This window comes from Schistocerca nitens, chromosome 2 (genome assembly GCF_023898315.1).
Source record: "Schistocerca nitens isolate TAMUIC-IGC-003100 chromosome 2, iqSchNite1.1, whole genome shotgun sequence".
Lineage (NCBI taxonomy): Eukaryota > Metazoa > Arthropoda > Insecta > Orthoptera > Acrididae > Schistocerca > Schistocerca nitens.
Window position 1 is genome coordinate 260,340,210 of NC_064615.1, and position 13,486 is coordinate 260,353,695.

A 13,486-nucleotide genomic window follows, 5' to 3' on the forward strand; every position below is an offset into this window, starting at 1 on the left:
GTATTTTATGATCTACAGTGTTGAACGCCTTGGACAAATTAATAAGTGTTACACAGTCCAGGACCTTCATTACTGCTATCACTGTTTCTGTACTACTGCCATGCCTCAATCCAAAATGTGATTTCGTTATGAGAATTATTTATTAATTTACCCCGTGATTGTGTATTTCATGACCACTTCGCTTATCAATGAAAATGATAATGATAGTGGTCTATAGTTTTCTGTATTATCCATTTTTGAATATTGGCAAAACTCTTGCTTTAAATGCTCAGGAGAGGTATGTAAACTGAATGATTAATTTATGGTGCCTGATGTTAATGATCATCTTTATTGTTTACTGGTACTGAATGAAAACCTATTTCGCTCATTTAAAATTTAAGAAAACGACTGCTGCTTCCACATTGTTAGTTAAATTTGTTGATTTTGTTTTTGGTGTCACTATATAGACAGTGTTATTTAAAATGACATGTCCGATCCCACCCGTCAGCTTTGACCCGTGACGTAAGGCTGTTCTGGTGTGTGACGTCACGACGTCACGGAATTTAGTTTGTGAGAGTGACGTGTTTGTAGGTGTCATTTTGATGTGATCGGTGGTGCTCTCTGGTGATGTGTTAGGTGATGTTTTTGGTTTAGTTTGCATGTGTGGCGTGTTTATAGGTGGCGTAGTGTTGCAGTTGGTTGTTCTCTCTGGTGGTGTGTTTATGGATGGTGTGTTATGTGGTGTATGGGGTTCATTTGCGAGATAGCATTGTACGTGTGTGGTATCGGGACTGTGCTTTCAGCGGAAAATTTTTCAGTGAGTTAATGATTTTAGTTTTGTCATTTCGATGTTATTGTAGTTTTTTTCTGTTCGTTGTGTGTGAATTTTGGTAAATTGCTTTTTTTATGTCTTTGGTAGGTAGGATTATGACTGACAAGGTCAACAGTTTTCGGTTGTCGGCGATGATGGGGGACATTGCTTTGTCTCTAATAAAATTTCTTCAACTATTCGGATTTTTGGATGAAGTCGCAAAGTGTTCAGTATGTCGTGAAGAAATGAGGCTTACTAAAGTTCTGGCATCTCAGACCAGGGTCAGCTGTATGTGGAGATAAGGATAACAGGTAAAGGGAAGTGTTCGATTCTAATTTTGTTGGCTTGTTGTGTTTTTTGAGGTAGTGATGATTGTGGATGTGGTTGTAGTGTTGGGTTTTATGATTTCGTATCGGTAGTTTCTGTTGACCTATATAGGTCAAGGGAAGTGTTAGATTCCAGTTTGTGGGATCAGGAGCTGTTGTTGAGCTATATAGGTCAAGGGAAATGTCCGATTCCAGAGGATATTGTGTTTAGTGGAATTTGGGGAATTTTGTGTTGTCGGTTTTTTTCGTCGTTTTGTGTGGTTTGGTATGGTAGTATGTGTCTAAATTTGTTTATATTTACTTTGTCCCCACCCATAAACCCCAATTTCCCACACTTGTCCTGTTAGTTTCATAAGGTTTTTTGTGGAACATGTGTGTGTTGGTTTTTCAATGTATTTTGGTATTTGTGGTCATGTTTACGTAATGACATCATAGTCGCCATATTGGAGTCGTAGTGTATGGTCGTTTCCACCATATTTGTGACGTCTTGGGTCAAAGCAGGCGGGTGGAATTGGACGCTTCTGTATTTCCATGTTTATTGGTGGAACTTAATTACCCAAAAGACAGACTTCTAGAATTTTTCTGGCAGCCAGTTTTTGGTAGAAAAGTGGTTCATTAAAATGCTTCCTATCAATGACCTCTTGATGTGGTGACAAGTGAGTGTTTGATAGTTGGACACTTTGAGTTGAAAGCCCTAGGCATTTTAGGTATCAAATGCATCGCCAGTTTCATACTATGCTGTCTTTTATCTGGAATGTATGTTTAAGAATGATTCTATAATGTAAAGTACATTAACAAGTGAATAATGTGGCAGAGTTGAAAAATGTATAGGACAGTTATGAAGTAAATCATGAAAGTCTAGTAATATAATATTCCCTCTCTTTTTTTTTTTCTTGTGCATTATATTACAGTATACTTAAATTTTTTTGTGTATACTGATTGTATGCAATTGTTTGAAGAGAGTAGCCTGGACAGAGGTGTGATATTTGTTAAGTTGTATTAGATACTAAGTATGTAATTCTAAAATTAATTGTAAGAGTATTTTATTTGTGGCCATTTTGAGAGCCCTCAAGGAACAACCATGTTCCTTGACTCATATAATACCATTTCACCATTATCGCCCAGTGAACAAAGTATGAGGTTATGATACATCAGAGCAGCTTTGTGATTTTATTGAGGACTTCCTAGCAAGTGATATGGAACATGTTTTTCTTAATGGGATGAAATCATTAGGTGTGAAAGTAACTTTGAGTGTACATTAAGGGTGTTAAATGTTATTTATTGTTCATCTGTATATCCCTGTCTCAGTTTCTCTTTCACAGAGTTTTTCAAATGACTACTAAACTGATCTAGCACAAGAAGGACATTTCCTTCCCTCCCACACCATTACTCCATAATTTTATGACAGCTTTGCCCGTTCAACCCTCGTCATGTAGGTGAACAACATGTGGTGGAATTTCAGAAGGTTTTGGCGTTGTTTTGTGCTTGATAATAATCATTGGATTAAGTTTCATACACAGCATGAAGGACAACAATGTAGTGCAATTTTTCATGTCCACTTGTTTTTATGGTTACAATTCTTCTTTACTGGCCCACCAATTGCAAATGGTTTTTTTAGGGTTAATATGCCACTCAGCTACTCTATTTCAATGTTCTTCTGCATATGCTATTACTTTCAGTTTATAGCCTGCATCATATGAGTGCATTTTCCATTTTTTCCATTATGAAACTAGCTACTAGCAAAAATATTGTAATATTATTGATAACACACATTATTTTTAATTCAAGTTCACCAGCATTGTAGATTGGAATGACCCATCATAGGCTAGTCAGTGATCTGGGTTTGTGATGGCAGGACGGGAGAGAGACAATATGAGCAAGTTTGTGAATCTCTGCAATTCATGTCCGTTGCATCGGTGGACTGCTGCTGTCAGTTGGATCCAATATTGCCAGATAAAGATAGATTTCTTGTGGCATGGAATATGTGACATTTTTAAGAGTAGCAGGAATTTTAGATTAAACACTGGACATTTTTATGTTAATTCCAAGTATAAGATGCATCTGAATTTTGGAATCAATGTTTTGAAGAAATAAGTGTGTTTTATAGTCTGTAAAATATGGTAAGAAATTTGAGGTCATACAGAGGCTTATCAGCAGTCATTATTAACCCACACTTTTTATGAACTCATCAGGAGAAGAAGGGGGGAAGGGTTGATAGTGTTATCAAAAGTATCCATTGTAACATTAAATCCAGTGTATAGACATAGACGTAGGTATCAACTGTGATGACTGTGAAACTGACAAGAATACCATAGGCATTTATTATATGCTCAAGATTTATTGTGTTTGTAATTTCGTGTTGCATACTTTCATGAGACCACCAGGGCAGACGTAATTTGATTGTTTCTGTGAATGCTTTCATATACTGAAACAGGACCTCTACATGCCAAGTGGTCTAATTTCGAAGATTTCCTGCGTGGCCATCTTGAATTTTGCTGAAATTTTATGTGTACATTCTCACGTGCTCCCAATGGACACTGGTAAATTTTTACTTTCGCCAATTTAATACTTGCAGAGGTACAGTCATTTGTTTGACACCATAGTACAGCTATCAGCAGTGCACCTGTGAGTTATCAGCAACTTTGAGATGTAGTATCTCTGGAAATATTTCCTTGAAAGAAACTAAACTAGGCCATCTTGCACGTCTTTTTCCACTCTTGTGAGTGAATTAATAAAAAGATTTCCTGACTGATTTTCATATGGGTAATTTGAAGCAAAGTTGTCTGAAAAAATAATAAGTAATTGTGGGATAAACATGAAACTCTCCACTGAGTAAACTTACCAATACAATGACGGAGAATATAAAATATCATTCTACTACTGCTTTCCAATAATTTACAAACTGAAGACAAAAGTTGGCGACTTTCCTGAAAACACTGAAACTGGCCATTTTTGGCCCACATTCGTGAGAAAGTCATCTGTTTTCATTAAAAATCCACTTAAAAACTGTATTTGATTTTTCAGTGTGAGCATATAAGGTCCTAAAAAGGAACTAAAAGATGAAGCAAAATTGGCCAAAAACATACATGCGTGAAAAAATTTGAGGTTTGGCTTTTTATATCTCTGGAAGCAATTGTGGGATAAACCTGACACTTTGCATGTAATAACTTGTCAATACAAGTCTTCGAATATAAAATTTCATTCACCTACTGCTTTCCAATAGTTTCCAAATTGAGACAATTTTTGTAAAAAGAAAGAAAAAGCACAAGAATGCTTATTTTTGGCCCACTGTTACAAAAAGTCTTCTGCAGTCAGAAAGATCACATTCCAAACCACCTAAAAACTATATTTGCTTTTGCATTGTGAGCAAATAAGGCCCTAAAAACTATGACTAGGTGGAGGTGCATTGAAAATAGGCCATTTTCTGCTGGTACTCAAATCTGACATCTTTTATTATGTTCTACAATTGTTTAGTACTCTCTATGAGAAGTTCTACTCAAAAGTTCTGATGGCTAGCAAATGAGCTTGAGTCAGAAAAACTGCAAATAAGTTGTCTTTCTTGATTTTTAGACATCTCTACAGCATTCAACTCTACAAATTATTTTTATAAAAAGAATGAAATGTCTGAGGCATCCAATAAAAAAGAAAAGTTTTCATCTGTTTTGTGGCTCTAATAATCACATTTGAAAAGTGTTTTTCTTTGAGTTCTGTCTTACAGAAATTTCTTCCTTAACAGTCCTCTCAGTGACACAAGTTTCTGGCAGTATATTTTTGCTCGTGACATTCTGCAGCAAATTAATGACATCTGCAAAAAATTTAAGTAGCTTGAAGTAGACTTAAGCTTAACATATTTTTCAAGTGTCAATTTTTTCAGCCAAGTTTGCTTCAAATTATCCACTCGAAAATCAACCAGGACATCTTTTTTTTATTATTTTGCTAAAGAGAGCACAAAAAATTGGACAAGATTGCATAGTTTTGTTTCTTTCAAGAAAATATTGCCGGGGATATTATGTCTCGGAGTTGCCAAAACCTCATAGGTGCACTGTTGATAACTGTACTGTGGGGTCAAATCAATGACTGTTTTTCTGGAAGTATTGAATTGGTGATCATGTATCTTTATGAACATTTATTGGGAACATGTGTGAATGTTCAAACAAAATTTCATCAAAATCTGTTATTGTCTTGTGGAAACCTCTAGACCACATGGCATGGAATGACCCAACAAGCAGTTTTTTATAGATAAAAAATGTAGAAGCATGTGCTTGTGAGTTGTTACTGCAGAATATATTCTGTTTTAATTGGCAGTCTACAGATTTGGGAGGCAATGGGCTTTAGCTTGTCATCCCAATGTATATTTTCTATAGCTTCCGTGAATTACTTGAGGCACATTCTAGAATCTTTCCTTTAGAAAGTATGGGACCAGTATCCACCCCTACCCTTGTGTGGTATGAACTTGTTCCCTGTCTCTAGTTACCTCATCCTCTAAAAGAAGTTAAAACAAAATCATCTGACCTTATTTCAGCAGGAAAGGATGAGCACATATGAAGATCTCTCTTCACTATCAATACAGTCAGGAAAAGTAGATTTCATTCCATACGATACCAGAACAAAGGGAAATACATAAGTGTAACCAAGTAGGTATAACATTAATGGATACCTCTGAATAAGAAACTGGTGCACAGTGATTGTTCTGTGCATACTAGTCTCGCACTGCTGAGACAGTAATTTGTTTCAGTGGCTGATCAGCTGATTCAAAATAAATAGAACACACCGCAGCCAGTTAGAGAAGACCTTGATCTGTGCGCTTAATCTTTTTGTAGCTGTGATATGACAACCTGACAATGGTCTTCTGTAAAATCACAAAGTAAGTCAAAGGCATCTATTCATACTCTTAGACCAGTCTGATATGGCAGTGGAAGACAGGAGAAGGAAAGCTGAAGTTGTAAATTTTGCATCTAAGAAACACTTCATGTTAGATGATACTCCAGATGTACCATTGCCCTTCAAATTCGTGTATGGAGAACATAGAAAGAGGCACCCCTGGCATTGGAAGACAGCTGATAAACAGTTGGAAAAAGTAAGTCTCCTTGTCCATATGGGGTCCTGATTTGGTTTTACAGAATATTCAAGCATGACCATTTACTTAGTTTGCACATGTCATGAGTCCATCACCTAACGTAAAATCTCAAGTGACTGAAAAATAGTGCAGATAAAGGTGAAAGGTAAAGGTAAAAGAAAGGACCCAGAAAAATTGCAGAACATTGTCCTTAAGGTCAGTTTGCTACAGTGTTCTGGAGCATACTCTAAGTTTGAATATAATAAATCTCCTTAGACCGCATCTGTTGTGGAAAACTCGACATGCCAATTTCTCATATGATGATGTGGGAGCCATGGATAAAGGGGGCTAGGCAGATTCAATATTCCTAGATTTCCGGTAAGCTTTTGACACTGCGCCACACTGCAGACCGTTAATGAAGATCAGTATATACAGTGTATGTTCTCAAGTATGTGTGTATTCTAGATGGAGACAAAAGTATAGCTGGGAATGCCCCAGGGAAGTGTGATAGGACAGTCTTGTTCTCCATATACATAAACAGTCTGATGGAGAGGGTGAGCGAGCAGCTATATGCAACTGTTTCCTTGTGATGCTCTATTGTGTGGGAAACAGTCATCTTTGAGTGCTGTAGGATGGTTCAGGATGACTTTGATAGAAACTTGGAAAAATATAAGTTATTCCAGGTGAGTCAGAAAAAACAATGCAGCAATGTTCAAATACAGTATGCTGCTTGACACAGTCATGTCAATTATTATAAAGAATCCACCTCGATTGCAAATAGAAACCGGATATTGACCTAGGTTTCGGCGCAGATTACCACACCTTCTCCGGAACACACTAAAACTACAAACTGCCTAAAGAGGCATGGTTCAACATTAATACAGAATGCCCAAAAGGGCAAAAGACTCGCATAAAATGTAAAATAAACTGTATGTGTGTACCATGTCAATAGCTGTACTTAGCTCAAACGTCAGAAGCATGCTTCCTCACCCCAGCCAACGTTTGGTGGGTCGCGGGCTCTCAGGTAAACTGAGATGGCACCAGCAGCTAGGCTGTGAGAATGTCAGAAAGGAACGCACATGCACAAATTGAGAAATCATCTTCTTCCATGTGATTGGCATAAAATGTGTTATGAAAGTGATACGATGACCAGGTCAGAGGCGCAGGAAGTTAATGTGTGTGTGTGTTTACAATGTCCTAGCTCGAGGACAATTTTATAAACTATAAAACATGGATAGGCTGAAACTGTATATGAGGGATAGCACATTCCACAGATGGTCAAAACGCATGCATGCAGGACAGACAAAATACCATCAGCAGGAAGCAGGCTAAAAATATGGGGGATGAATAACCCATTTTTCAATTACTTGCGGTCGGTGATAGTATTTGATGACTACGCTTGAATAAGTGTATAAAGTTACTATATTAAATTCTAAGTGCTATTGACCAGAAAAGGGTCAAATTAGTATGACAGACTTAATGTAAATGTGTGAAAGGATGTACAACGTCACCTTCATCGCCCTTATCTAATGACCGACAGAGGTCATTTTGAATAGTGCTATCGGATAAGTACCAAAATATTGTAAAAAGAACCTAATGCTAAACTAGTTTCTTAAAATCAGAAACTTGAGGTACTGAACCATGAAGCTTAATCAAGTGAGGTCTGTGAATGCATATAGAATGCATATAGACTGCAGAACCCACCTACTGCCACGATTCATGCAGAAGCATATAGACTATAGTGTTTCCTTCACTCCTTTGTGACTTGAACAGAAAATAAGGGAATGAATGCCAATGTTAGCAGGTACCCTGTACCGTGTGCTGTATGGTGCTGTGTGGAGTATGTTTGTAGATGTAGCTGCATGGAGGCATTGACCCACAATATCTGATGTGTTAATCCAGTGAGAAGATGTGGAGGTGATGTGCTAGTGTGAATACTTTATATTTCATATGACTTCATCATATTTTTTGATGGACAGCTGCAATTAAACTCACTCCCTCCTTTGTATTTGCTGCTGATCAGTAGGTGAGACTTGTTATATTTTGTGTGCTACATCTTCATACTACCAGAATGAAATATTCACTCTGCAGCAGAATGTGCACTGATATGAAACTTCCTGGCAGATCAAAACTGTTTTCTGGACTGAAACTTGAACTCTGGACTTACTATGAAGTTTGGAAGGTAGGAGAGAGATAGTGAAAGGCAAAGGTCCAAAGTTCAAATCTTGGTCTGGCACACAGTTTTAAATTGTCATTCACACTACAGCTGGGTAGACTCCAAGTGTCCTACATAAAATTGTTCATCTCGACTTCCACTACACCTGCACCACTGTGTTACATTGTAAATAGTTTTCACTTACACCCTGTATACCTACTATAAATTGAAGTTTCCTGCCATGTTTTTCTGTCCATATATGAAATTTGTCTGTTTGGTATAGGAGTAGTATCTTTGGTTAGTAATCAAAATATCCTGCATCCTGGGTTCGAACCTCACCACTGCTGAAATTCTCGATAAAACTCATCAGCAATGGTGGCCAAAGACTTCTGGCATAAGAAGTCACCCCCATTCTGCCAACAGCCTTGTTAAAGAGAGCAGAGTTGCAGACAGAGGTTCGGGCCACCCTATTGCCCTTGGAGGGGGAAACCGGCTCTAGAAGGTGGAAGAATCAGCTACGATCAATGTTATGAGGATGCAGAAGGAAATGGAAACCTCTGCATTAAAAACACATTTGTATCCACAGGACATGATCTCCATAGGCAAATGATGCCAGATGGATCTCTGGGAGGTAACTGCCAAGCAGGAGGTGACAATGTGAGAAAGATTGAATGACCAACAAAAGGATAACATGCTACAAGTCAGGGTGTGGGATGTCAGAAGTTTGAACATGGTAGGGAAAGTAGGAAATCTGAAATGGGAAATGTTGAGGCTCCATTTAGATCTAATGGGGGGTCAGTGAAGTGAAACCGAAAGAAGACAAGTATTTCTGGTCAGATGAGTATAGAGTAATATCAACAGCAATAGAAAATGGTTTTAACGGGAGTAGGCTTCATTGTGAATAGGAAAGTAGGGCAGATAGTAAGTTACTGTGAGCAGTTCAGTGACAGGGTTGTTCTCCTCAGACATGACGTAAACCAAAACTGACAACAGTATTTCAGGTATACATGCAGACGTTGCATATTGGAAGATAGAGAGACAGAGAAAGTATATAAAGATATTGAATGATTAATTCAGTATGTAAAGGGAGGTGAAAATCTAATAACCATGGAGGACTGGAATGCAGTTGCAGGAGGAAGAGTAGAAGAAAGACTTATGGGAAATATGGGCTTGGTTGTGTGAATAAGAAAGTAGAAAGACTAATTGAGTCCTGAAATAAATTTCAGCTAGTAACAATGAATAATCTGTTCAAGAATCACAAGAGCAGGAGATATACTTGGAAAAGGCCAGGAGATTCCACTTACTTTACACCATGGTCAGGCAGAGATTCCGAAATCAGGTATTGAATTATAAGGCATACCCAAGAGCAGATACAGACTTGGATCACAATTTAGCAATGATAAGAGTAGCCTGAAGTTTAAGAGACTAGTCAGCAGGAGTCAACACACAAAGAAGTGAGATGCAGAAATTGTAAGGAATGAAGAAGAGGAATGGACATCTCTAAAAAGAACAATCGTGGAAGTTGAGGTAGAAAAACATATTTACAAGGATGAAAACAGCAAAGTGAATTGAAGAAAGAAAGAAGTACAAACATGTTAAGAGAAATTCAGGAACAAAGAAATACAAGTCACTTATGAATGAAATAAATAGGAAGTGCAGGGAAGCTAAGACAAAATGGCTGCATGAAAAAGGTGAAGAAATTGAAAAAGAAATAATTGTTGTAAGGATTGACTCAGCACATAGAAAAATCAAAACAACCTTTGGTGAAATTAAGAGCAAAGGTGGTAACATTAAGAGTGCAATAGAAACTCCACTGTTAAATGCAGAGGAGAGAACGGATAGGTGGAAAGAGTACACTGAAGGCCTCTGTGGTGGGGAGGATCTGTCTGATGAAATGATAGAAGGAGAAATGGAATCAACAGGGAAAAGACACAGGATCCAGTATTAGAATCAGAATTTCAAAGAGCTTTGGATGACGTAGGATCAAATAAGTCAGTAGATATAGAGAGTATTTCACTGAAATTCCTAGAATCATTGGATGAAGTGGCAACAAAATGACCATTCACATTGGTGTATAGAAAGTATGAGACTGGCGATATACCATCAGACTTTTGGAAAAAGATCATCCACACAATTTTGAAAATTTCAAGATCTGAAACTGTGAGAATTATTGCACAATCAGTATAACAGCTGATGCATCCAAGTTGCTGACAAGAATGGGAAAGAAAATTGATCTGTTAGGTGGTATCAGTCTGGCCTTAGGAAGGTAAAGACACTAGTGGCAGTTCTGGTAGTACGGTTGATAATGGCAGCAAGATTGAAGAAAAATAAACACATTCATAGGAATTGTCAACATGGAAAAACCATTTAACAATGTAGAATGGTACAAGATGCTCAAAATTCTGAGAAAGATAGGGATAAGCTATAGCAAAATATGGGTAATATACTGTACAATATGTAAAACAACCAAGAGGGAGCAAGAAGAGTGGAAGAACAGTAATGAAGTGCTTGGATTAAAAAGGTTGTAAAGTAGGGATATAGCCGTTCGCCCTTGCTATTCAGTCTATTCTTGGAAGAAGTGCTGACAGAAATAAAATAAAAGTTTAAAAGTGGGATTAAACTTCAAGGTGAAAGGATATCAATGATAAGATTTGCTGGTGACGTTGCTGTCCTCAGTGAAAGTGAAGAAGAATTGCAGAATGTGAACTGAGAGTGAATCGAAGAAATGTGAAAGTAATGAGAAGGAGCAGAAATGAGAAGAGTGAGAAACATAACCCCAGAATGGGCATCAAGAAGACAAGGTTAACGAATTCTGCTATCTAGGCAGCAAAATAATCAATATTGTGGAGCAAGAAGGAAATAAAAAGCAGACTAGCACTGGCAGAAAGGGCATTCCTGGCCAGGAAAAGATTACTGGTATCAGATATAGGCATCAGTTTGAGGAAGAAATTTTTGAGAATGAGAATGTATGTATGGAGTACAGCATTATATGGTAGTGGAACATGGATTGTGGGAAAACCTGAACAGAAGAGAATCAAATGATTTGAAATGTGGTGCTACAGAAGAATGTTGAAAAATAATGGAATGATAAGATAAGGATTGAAGAACTTACTTGCAGAATTCTCAAGGAAAGGGTGATACGGGAAACACTGACGAGAAGAAGGAACAGGATGGTAAGATATCACTTAAGATGTCGGGGAATAACATTCATGGCACTAAAGGGAGCCGTAGAGAGTAAAAGCCGTAGAGGAAGGCAGAGTTTAGGATACATCTAGCAATAGCTACTCTGAGATGAGGTGGTTGGCACAGGAGAGGAATTCGCGGTGTGTCCCTGCTAACCAGTCAGAAGACTGATGACTCAAATGCTTGTCTGTTGAGTCATGCCTCCTGAGAACTTTCCTGGTATGTGCAGCTTAAATCATTTAAATTAATCAATGGAAAATCCAGGCTGGAATAATGACAACATCATGAAATGGACAGTTGCTACTCACCATATAGCGGAGATGCTGAGTGGCAGATAGGCATAACAAAAAGACTGTTATGCGTTTAGCTTTCGGCCAGAGCCTTCCTGAGAAAATAACACACATGCATGTTCACACAAGCAAGCACACCTCACAAACAAGATCGTTCTCCCCGGCCACTCTGGTGAGAATGCAGTGGTGTCACATCAGACATGAGCAGCAACCTGGAGTGGAGTGGAGAGGGGGGAGGAATAGCAGGATACAGGTGGGGCAGGGGAGTCAGTGCTGCCTCGCAGAGCATGCTGGTAGACGATAGCCCGACAAGGCTGTCAGGTGCAGTGTCGGGAGGCTGTGCAGGAGAGGGGGAGGGGGAGAGCGGAAAAGGAGAGGGGCAGAGATGGGGAGAAAGACCAATGAGTGCATTGGCAGAGAGTGGGGCACAGTGAGGATGAGGGACCGCGAATTGGGGAGGTGGTGTAGGACAGAGGGCGTTAAAACTATCAGGTGGAGGGTGTTCGAACAGTACGTTAACGTAGTTTTAGTTTGCTATTTCAGCCCCAATTCCAGCCCCCTGTAGAAGACCAAGGTGTAAGACCTGCCCAGTCTGCCCACACAGCACTATTTATTCTAATCCTGTCACAGGCTTAACCTACTTCATTATGGGATGCCCTGCTTGTGAAAGCAGCCATGTCGTATACCAGCTCTGCTGCAATCGCTGGACAGCTTTTTACATTGGTATCACTACCAACCAGTTGTCCGTTAGGATTAATTGTCACCACCAAACTGTGGCCAAGAGCAGAGTGGACCATCCTGTGGCACAACATGTAGCTGAAAATAACACGCTTGATTTCAAGGGCTGCTTCGCAAACTGGGCCCTCAGCATCATTTCCTCCACCACTAGCTTTTTAGAACTGTGCAGATGGTGTTATCCTTTCAACACATTCTCCACTTATGAAATTGTCCTGAGCTCAACCTGCGTAACCTACTGTTCCTACAGTCTCCATCCAACAGTTTCCACCCCCTCTTTCCTTTCACCTCCTCCCAATTCAGGGCCCCTCATTCTCTGCCATTCTCTACCAGTGCTCCCACCAATTTCTTTCCCTTCTCTGCCCTCTCCTTTTCCACTCTCCGTCTACCCTTCCACTCTCCATGTACCCACCCTCCCCCGGATCCACCTTGCCTCCTTCTCCTGCAACCTCTTGAAGCTGCATCTGGCAGCCTTGTCCAGCTACCTTGCACATTCTGCCAGGCAGCACTGGCTCCTATCCCCCCCCCCCCCCCCCCTTACTCTGCTATCCCTCCCCCTTCCCTGCTCCACTCGAGATTGATGTTTCTGTTTGATGCAACACCACTGCATTATTTCACAACAGTGGCTGGAGATAGTGATCATGTATGCATGAGGTGTGCTTATTTGTGTGGATGTATGTGTGTTTTATTGTGTGAGGATGGTGCTGGCTGAAAGCTAAATGTGCAACAGCCTTTTCATTGTGCGTGACTGCAACTCGGCATGTCATCTTTATGGTGAGTGACAGCCTATCCTTTTCATAATAATGTCGATATTCCTTCCTGGACTTCCCATTGTTTAAATTTGTACTAACAATTGGATGTGGAATACAATTTGTATGCATCAAGAAAGATGTCTGTTTTGTTGATATGAAATTTACAAGACACGGAAGTAGGAGGAGAAAGAGAAATGGT

The 13,486-nt window shown here is 39.2% G+C and overlaps 1 protein-coding gene across 6 annotated transcripts in view; it reads left to right on the plus strand.

Moving 5' to 3' along the window:
- The window catches only part of LOC126235988 (exostosin-3), a 155,777-nt gene that overhangs the window by 2,088 nt on the left and 140,203 nt on the right, over positions 1–13,486 (plus strand). The window contains exon 1 of one of the 6 annotated variants that reach the window (XM_049944984.1): positions 5,852–5,980. The exons of the other annotated variants lie outside the window; for them this stretch is intronic. The gene's annotated coding sequence lies outside the window, so the exon portion shown is untranslated. Of the gene's footprint in view, positions 1–5,851; positions 5,981–13,486 lie in introns of those variants that run through there. 6 annotated transcript variants of the gene reach the window in all.